Below are 9223 nucleotides of genomic sequence, written 5' to 3'. Positions count from 1 at the left end.
GGGTTGGAGGAATCCCTGGATGTTAGCCATTCCTCAGCCTGGCTCCGGCTCAGCGTCCCAGGCAAATTATATTGGCCTTTGGGAGGCTCTAGAAACATAGAGCACTGATGTCTTTCAGGCTGTGAATGGGGTTGTGTGGCTACTGGAAGAGCAGCAAGAGCTTTTGGTCCTGGCCCCTTTGGGGTGGGAGGAATCCCTGGACGTTCACAATTGCTGATTCTTTCTAAGGATCAGCATCCTAGGCAACATGTATTGGCCTTTGGGAGGCTCTGGAAAGAGAGAGCACTGATGTTTGTGGGGCTGTGAATGGGGTTGCGTGGGTACTGGAAGAGCAGCAAGAGCTTTTGGTCCTGGCCCCTTTGGGGTGTGAGGAATCCCTGGACATCACAATTGCTGAGCCTGGCTGTAGCTCTCCTCAGCGGCCCAGGCAGCCTATATTGGCCTTAGGGAATTTCCAGAAAGAGAAACCTCCAGCGTTTGTGGGGCTGTGAATGGGGTTGCGTGGCTACTGGAAGAGCAGCAAGAGCTTTTGGTCCTGGCCCCTTTGGGGTGGGAGGAATCCTTGGACGTTCACAATTGCTGAGCCTGGCTCCCGCTCAGCGTCCCAGGCACCTTGTATTGGCCTTTGGGAGGCTCTGGAAAGAGAGAGCACTGATGTCTTTCAGGCTGTGAATGGGGTTGCGTGGCTACTGGAAGAACAGCAAGAGCTTTTGGTCCTGGCCCCTTTGGGGTGGGAGGAATCACTGGATGTTAGCTATTCCTCAGCGTGGCTCCGGCTCAGCGTCCCAGGCACCTTGTATTGGCCTTTGGGAGGCTCTAGAAACATAGAGCACTGACGTCTTTCAGGCTGTGAATGGGGTTGCGTGGCTACTGGAAGAGCAGCAAGAGCTTTTGGTCCTGGCACCTTTGGAGTGGGAGGAATCCCTGGACGTTCACAATTGCTGATCCTTGCTAAGGATCAGCATCCTAGGCAACATGTATTGGCCTTTGGGAGGCTCTGGAAAGAGAGAGCACTGATGTTTGTGGGGCTGTGAATGGGGTTGCGTGGCTACTGGAAGAGCCGCAAGAGCTTTTGGTCCTGGCCCCTTTGGGGTGGGAGGAATCCCTGGACATCAGAATTGCTGAGCCTGGCTGCAGCTCTCCTCAGCGGCCCAGGCAGCCTATATTGGCCTTTGGGAGTCTCCAGAAAGAGAAACCTCCAGCGTTTGTGGGGCTGTGAATGGGGTTGCGTGGGTACTGGAAGAGCAGCAAGAGCTTTTGGTCCTGGCCCCTTTGGGGTGGGAGGAATCCTTGGACGTTCGCAATTGCTGAGCCTGGCTTCGGCTCAGTGTTCCAGGCACCTTGTATTGGCCTTTGGGAGGCTCTGGAAAGAGAGAGCACTGATGTCTTTCAGGCTGTGAATGGGGTTGCGTGGCTACTGGAAGAGCAGCAAGAGCTTTTGGTCCTGGCACCTTTGGGGTGGGAGGAATCCCTGGACGTTCACAATTGCTGATCCTTGCTAAGGATCAGCATCCTAGGCAACATGTATTGGCCTTTTGGAGGCTCTGGAAAGAGAGAGCACTGATGTTTGTGGGGCTGTGAATGGGGTTGCGTGGGTACTGGAAGAGCAGCAAGAGCTTTTGGTCCTGGCCCCTTTGGGGTGTGAGGAATCCCTGGACATCACAATTGCTGAGCCTGGCTGCAGATCTCCTCAGCGGCCCAGGCAGCCTATATTGGCCTTTGGGAATTTCCAGAAAGAGAAACCTCCAGCGTTTGTGGGGCTGTGAATGGGGTTGCGTGGCTACTGGAAGAGCAGCAAGAGCTTTTGGTCCTGGCCCCTTTGGGGTGGGAGGAATCCTTGGACGTTCGCAATTGCTGAGCCTGCCTCCGGTTCAGCATCCCAGGCACCTTGTATTGGCCTTTGGGAGGCTCTGGAAAGAGAGAGCACTGATGTCTTTCAGGCTGTGAATGGGGTTGCGTGGGTACTGGAAGAGCAGCAAGAGCTTTTGGTCCTGGCCCCTTTGGGGTGGGAGGAATCCTTGGACGTTCGCAATTGCTGAGCCTGGCTCCTGCTCAGCGTCCCAGGCATCTTGTATTGGCCTTTGCGAGGCTCTGGAAAGAGAGAGCACTGATGTTTGTGGGGCTGTGAATGGGGTTGCGTGGCTACTGGAAGAGCAGCAAGAGCTTTTGGTCCTGGCCCCTTTGGGGTGGGAGGAATCCCTGGATGTTAGCGATTCCTCAGCCTGGCTCCGGCTCAGCGTCCCAGGCAAATTATATTGGCCTTTGGGAGGCTCTAGAAACATAGAGCACTGACGTCTTTCAGGCTGTGAATGGGGTTGTGTGGCTACTGGAAGAGCAGCAAGAGCTTTTGGTCCTGGCCCCTTTGGGGTGGGAGGAAGCCCTGGACATCACAATAGATGAGCATGTCTCCGGCTCAGCGTCCCAGGCAACTTGTATTGGCCTTTGAGAGGCTCAAGAAAGAGAGATCCCGAGCATTTGTGGGGCTGTGAATGGGGTTGCGTGGGTACTGGAAGAGCAGCAAGAGCTTTTGGTCCTGGCACCTTTGGGGTGGGAGGAATCCCTGGACATCACAATTCCTGAGCCTGGCTGCAGCTGTCCTCAGTGGCCCAGGCAGCCTATATTGGCCTTTGGGAGTCTCCAGAAAGAGAAACCTCCAGCGTTTGTGGGGCTGTGAATGGGGTTGCATGGCTACTGGAAGAGCCGCAAGAGCTTTTGGTCCTGGCCCCTTTGGGGTGGGAGGAATCCCTGGACATCAGAATTGCTGAGCCTCTCTCCAGCTCTCCTCAGCGGCCCAGGCAGCCTATATTGGCCTTTGGGAGTCTCCAGAAAGAGAAACCTCCAGCGTTTGTGGGGCTGTGAATTGGGTTGCGTGGGTACTGGAAGAGCAGCAATAGCTTTTGGTCCTGGCCCTTTTGGGGTGGGAGGAATCCTTGGACGTTCGCAATTGCTGAGCCTGGCTCCCGCTCAGTGTCCCAGGCACCTTGTATTGGCCTTTGGGAGGTTCTGGAAAGAGAGAGCACTGATGTTTGTGGGGCTGTGAATGGGGTTACGTGGCTACTGGAAGAGCAGCAAGAGCTTTTGGTCCTGGCCCCTTTGGGGTGGCAGGAATCCTTGGACATCACAATTGCTGAGCCTGGCTCCCGCTCAGCATCCCACTCACCTTGTATTGGCCTTTGGGAGGTTCTGGAAAGAGAGAACACTGATGTTTGTGGGGCTGTGAATGGGGTTGCGTGGCTACTGGAAGAGCAGCAAGAGCTTTTGGTCCTGGCCCCTTTGGGGTTGGAGGAATCCCTGGATGTTAGCCATTCCTCAGCCTGGCTCCGGCTCAGCGTCCCAGGCAAATTATATTGGCCTTTGGGAGGCTCTAGAAACATAGAGCACTGATGTCTTTCAGGCTGTGAATGGGGTTGTGTGGCTACTGGAAGAGCAGCAAGAGCTTTTGGTCCTGGCCCCTTTGGGGTGGGAGGAATCCCTGGACGTTCACAATTGCTGATTCTTTCTAAGGATCAGCATCCTAGGCAACATGTATTGGCCTTTGGGAGGCTCTGGAAAGAGAGAGCACTGATGTTTGTGGGGCTGTGAATGGGGTTGCGTGGGTACTGGAAGAGCAGCAAGAGCTTTTGGTCCTGGCCCCTTTGGGGTGGGAGGAATCCCTGGACATCACAATTGCTGAGCCTGGCTGTAGCTCTCCTCAGCGGCCCAGGCAGCCTATATTGGCCTTTGGGAATTTCCAGAAAGAGAAAACTCCAGCGTTTGTGGGGCTGTGAATGGGGTTGCGTGGCTACTGGAAGAGCAGCAAGAGCTTTTGGTCCTGGCCCCTTTGGGGTGGGAGGAATCCTTGGATGTTCGCAATTGCTGAGCCTGGCTTCGGCTCAGTGTCCCAGGCACCTTGTATTGGCCTTTGGGAGGCTCTGGAAAGAGAGAGCACTGATGTTTGTGGGGCTGTGAATGGGGTTGCGTGGGTACTGGAAGAGCAGCAAGAGCTTTTGGTCCTGGCCCCTTTGGGGTGGGAGGAATCCTTGGACGTTCGCAATTGCTGAGCCTGGCTCCCGCTCAGCGTCCCAGGAACCTTGTATTGGCCTTTAGGAGGCTCTGGAAAGAGAGAGCACTGATGTCTTTAAGGCTGTGAATGGGATTGCGTGGCTACTGGAAGAACAGCAAGAGCTTTTGGTCCTGGCCCCTTTGGGGTGGGAGGAATCACTGGATGTTAGCTATTCCTCAGCGTGGCTCCGGCTCAGCGTCCCAGGCACCTTGTATTGGCCTTTGGGAGGCTCTAGAAACATAGAGCACTGACGTCTTTCAGGCTGTGAATGGGGTTGCGTGGCTACTGGAAGAGCAGCAAGAGCTTTTGGTCCTGGCACCTTTGGAGTGGGAGGAATCCCTGGACGTTCACAATTGCTGATCCTTGCTAAGGATCAGCATCCTAGGCAACATGTATTGGCCTTTGGGAGGCTCTGGAAAGAGAGAGCACTGATGTTTGTGGGGCTGTAAATGGGGTTGCGTGGCTACTGGAAGAGCCGCAAGAGCTTTTGGTCCTGGCCCCTTTGGGGTGGGAGGAATCCCTGGACATCAGAATTGCTGAGCCTGGCTGCAGCTCTCCTCAGCGGCCCAGGCAGCCTATATTGGCCTTTGGGAGTCTCCAGAAAGAGAAACCTCCAGCGTTTGTGGGGCTGTGAATGGGGTTGCGTGGGTACTGGAAGAGCAGCAAGAGCTTTTGGTCCTGGCCCCTTTGGGGTGGGAGGAATCCTTGGACGTTCGCAATTGCTGAGCCTGGCTTCGGCTCAGTGTTCCAGGCACCTTGTATTGGCCTTTGGGAGGCTCTGGAAAGAGAGAGCACTGATGTCTTTCAGGCTGTGAATGGGGTTGCGTGGCTACTGGAAGAGCAGCAAGAGCTTTTGGTCCTGGCCCCTTTGGGGTGGGAGGAATCCCTGGACGTTCACAATTGCTGATCCTTGCTAAGGATCAGCATCCTAGGCAACATGTATTGGCCTTTTGGAGGCTCTGGAAAGAGAGAGCACTGATGTTTGTGGGGCTGTGAATGGGGTTGCGTGGGTACTGGAAGAGCAGCAAGAGCTTTTGGTCCTGGCCCCTTTGGGGTGTGAGGAATCCCTGGACATCACAATTGCTGAGCCTGGCTGCAGATCTCCTCAGCGGCCCAGGCAGCCTATATTGGCCTTTGGGAATTTCCAGAAAGAGAAACCTCCAGCGTTTGTGGGGCTGTGAATGGGGTTGCGTGGCTACTGGAAGAGCAGCAAGAGCTTTTGGTCCTGGCCCCTTTGGGGTGGGAGGAATCCTTGGACGTTCGCAATTGCTGAGCCTGCCTCCGGTTCAGCATCCCAGGCACCTTGTATTGGCCTTTGGGAGGCTCTGGAAAGAGAGAGCACTGATGTCTTTCAGGCTGTGAATGGGGTTGCGTGGGTACTGGAAGAGCAGCAAGAGCTTTTGGTCCTGGCCCCTTTGGGGTGGGAGGAATCCTTGGACGTTCGCAATTGCTGAGCCTGGCTCCTGCTCAGCGTCCCAGGCATCTTGTATTGGCCTTTGCGAGGCTCTGGAAAGAGAGAGCACTGATGTTTGTGGGGCTGTGAATGGGGTTGCGTGGCTACTGGAAGAGCAGCAAGAGCTTTTGGTCCTGGCCCCTTTGGGGTGGGAGGAATCCCTGGATGTTAGCGATTCCTCAGCCTGGCTCCGGCTCAGCGTCCCAGGCAAATTATATTGGCCTTTGGGAGGCTCTAGAAACATAGAGCACTGACGTCTTTCAGGCTGTGAATGGGGTTGTGTGGCTACTGGAAGAGCAGCAAGAGCTTTTGGTCCTGGCCCCTTTGGGGTGGGAGGAAGCCCTGGACATCACAATAGATGAGCATGTCTCCGGCTCAGCGTCCCAGGCAACTTGTATTGGCCTTTGAGAGGCTCAAGAAAGAGAGATCCCGAGCATTTGTGGGGCTGTGAATGGGGTTGCGTGGGTACTGGAAGAGCAGCAAGAGCTTTTGGTCCTGGCACCTTTGGGGTGGGAGGAATCCCTGGACATCACAATTCCTGAGCCTGGCTGCAGCTGTCCTCAGTGGCCCAGGCAGCCTATATTGGCCTTTGGGAGTCTCCAGAAAGAGAAACCTCCAGCGTTTGTGGGGCTGTGAATGGGGTTGCATGGCTACTGGAAGAGCCGCAAGAGCTTTTGGTCCTGGCCCCTTTGGGGTGGGAGGAATCCCTGGACATCAGAATTGCTGAGCCTCTCTCCAGCTCTCCTCAGCGGCCCAGGCAGCCTATATTGGCCTTTGGGAGTCTCCAGAAAGAGAAACCTCCAGCGTTTGTGGGGCTGTGAATTGGGTTGCGTGGGTACTGGAAGAGCAGCAATAGCTTTTGGTCCTGGCCCTTTTGGGGTGGGAGGAATCCTTGGACGTTCGCAATTGCTGAGCCTGGCTCCCGCTCAGTGTCCCAGGCACCTTGTATTGGCCTTTGGGAGGTTCTGGAAAGAGAGAGCACTGATGTTTGTGGGGCTGTGAATGGGGTTACGTGGCTACTGGAAGAGCAGCAAGAGCTTTTGGTCCTGGCCCCTTTGGGGTGGCAGGAATCCTTGGACATCACAATTGCTGAGCCTGGCTCCCGCTCAGCATCCCACTCACCTTGTATTGGCCTTTGGGAGGTTCTGGAAAGAGAGAACACTGATGTTTGTGGGGCTGTGAATGGGGTTGCGTGGCTACTGGAAGAGCAGCAAGAGCTTTTGGTCCTGGCCCCTTTGGGGTTGGAGGAATCCCTGGATGTTAGCCATTCCTCAGCCTGGCTCCGGCTCAGCGTCCCAGGCAAATTATATTGGCCTTTGGGAGGCTCTAGAAACATAGAGCACTGATGTCTTTCAGGCTGTGAATGGGGTTGTGTGGCTACTGGAAGAGCAGCAAGAGCTTTTGGTCCTGGCCCCTTTGGGGTGGGAGGAATCCCTGGACGTTCACAATTGCTGATTCTTTCTAAGGATCAGCATCCTAGGCAACATGTATTGGCCTTTGGGAGGCTCTGGAAAGAGAGAGCACTGATGTTTGTGGGGCTGTGAATGGGGTTGCGTGGGTACTGGAAGAGCAGCAAGAGCTTTTGGTCCTGGCCCCTTTGGGGTGGGAGGAATCCCTGGACATCACAATTGCTGAGCCTGGCTGTAGCTCTCCTCAGCGGCCCAGGCAGCCTATATTGGCCTTTGGGAATTTCCAGAAAGAGAAAACTCCAGCGTTTGTGGGGCTGTGAATGGGGTTGCGTGGCTACTGGAAGAGCAGCAAGAGCTTTTGGTCCTGGCCCCTTTGGGGTGGGAGGAATCCTTGGATGTTCGCAATTGCTGAGCCTGGCTTCGGCTCAGTGTCCCAGGCACCTTGTATTGGCCTTTGGGAGGCTCTGGAAAGAGAGAGCACTGATGTTTGTGGGGCTGTGAATGGGGTTGCGTGGGTACTGGAAGAGCAGCAAGAGCTTTTGGTCCTGGCCCCTTTGGGGTGGGAGGAATCCTTGGACGTTCGCAATTGCTGAGCCTGGCTCCCGCTCAGCGTCCCAGGAACCTTGTATTGGCCTTTAGGAGGCTCTGGAAAGAGAGAGCACTGATGTCTTTAAGGCTGTGAATGGGATTGCGTGGCTACTGGAAGAACAGCAAGAGCTTTTGGTCCTGGCCCCTTTGGGGTTGGAGGAATCACTGGATGTTAGCTATTCCTCAGCCTGGCTCCCGCTCAGCGTCCCAGGCACCTTGTATTGGCCTTTGGGAGGCTCTAGAAACATAGAGCACTGACGTCTTTCAGGCTGTGAATGGGGTTGTGTGGCTACTGGAAGAGCAGCAAGAGCTTTTGGTCCTGGCACCTTTGGAGTGGGAGGAATCCCTGGACGTTCACAATTGCTGATCCTTGCTAAGGATCAGCATCCTAGGCAACATGTATTGGCCTTTGGGAGGCTCTGGAAAGAGAGAGCACTGATGTCTTTCAGGCTGTAAATGGGGTTGCGTGGGTACTGGAAGAGCCGCAAGAGCTTTTGGTCCTGGCCCCTTTGGGGTGGGAGGAATCCCTGGACGTTCGCAATTGCTGATTCTTGCTAAGGATCAGCATCCCAGGCAACATGTATTGGCCTTTGGGAGGCTCTGGAAAGAGAGAGCACTGATGTTTGTGGGGCTGGGAATGGGGTTGCGTGGGTACTGGAAGAGCAGCAATAGCTTTTGGTCCTGGCCCCTTTGGGGTGGGAGGAATCCCTGGACATCACAATTGCTGAGCCTGGCTGCAGCTCTCCTCAGCGTCCCAGGCAGCCTATATTGGCCTTTGGGAGTCTCCAGAAAGAGAAACCTCCAGCGTTTGTGGGGCTGTGAATGGGGTTGTGTCGTGGTTTAACCCCAGCCAGCAACTATGCACCACACAGCCGCTCGCTCACCCCCCGCCCCCCGTGGGGTAGGGGAGAAAATTGGTAGGGTGAAAGTCAGAAAAACTCGTGGGTTGAGATAATAACAGTTTAATAATTGAAGTAAAATGAAATAGAATGGTAGTAATAATAATAATATAATACAATAATAATAATGTAAAGCAAGTGATATACGACACAATTTCTCACCACCCACCGACGATGTCCAGCCCGTTCCTGAACAGCAATCGCCCCTTTTTTTCCGGCCAGCTCTCCTCAGTTTATATACTGAGCATGATGTCATATGGTATGGAATAGCCCTTTGGCCAGTCTGGGTCAGCTGTCCTAGCTATGCTCCCTCCCAGCTTCTTATGCACCTGGCAGAGCACAAGAAGCTAAAAAGTCCTTGACTGGTGTAAACTCTACTCAGCAAGAACCAAAACATCAGTATCTTATCAACATTATTCTCATCCTAAATCCAAAACAGAGCACTCTACCAGCTACTAAGAAGAAAATTAACTCTATCCCAGCTGAAACCAGGACAGTATCCACCCCTTATTCCATACCATTTACGTCATGCTCAGGTCCCACATTATCCAATACATCCTCATTAACCACCACCCCACTTATTCTATGGACCACTCCTGTAAAATGTCTGTAAAATGTCCATAAACATCCACAAATGTCCACATAATGTCCATTGAGTTCATTTAGTCCGTGACTTGGGCTTCATCTGTCATAACAGTCTTTCAGGGCAGGAGAGATGGTGTGTGGTGTTAGATTGTTGCATGCTGAAGCCAGTTCTGGTTCCATCACCGCTGTACTTTGCTTGGTTTCCTCAAAGTTCATTCTTAATTAATTTGAGTGATTCTTACTGTAT

The sequence above is a fragment of the Platalea leucorodia genome (genome assembly GCF_965183815.1).
Source record: "Platalea leucorodia genome assembly, chromosome: 7".
Lineage (NCBI taxonomy): Eukaryota > Metazoa > Chordata > Aves > Pelecaniformes > Threskiornithidae > Platalea > Platalea leucorodia.
This window is presented reverse-complemented; position numbering follows the sequence as displayed.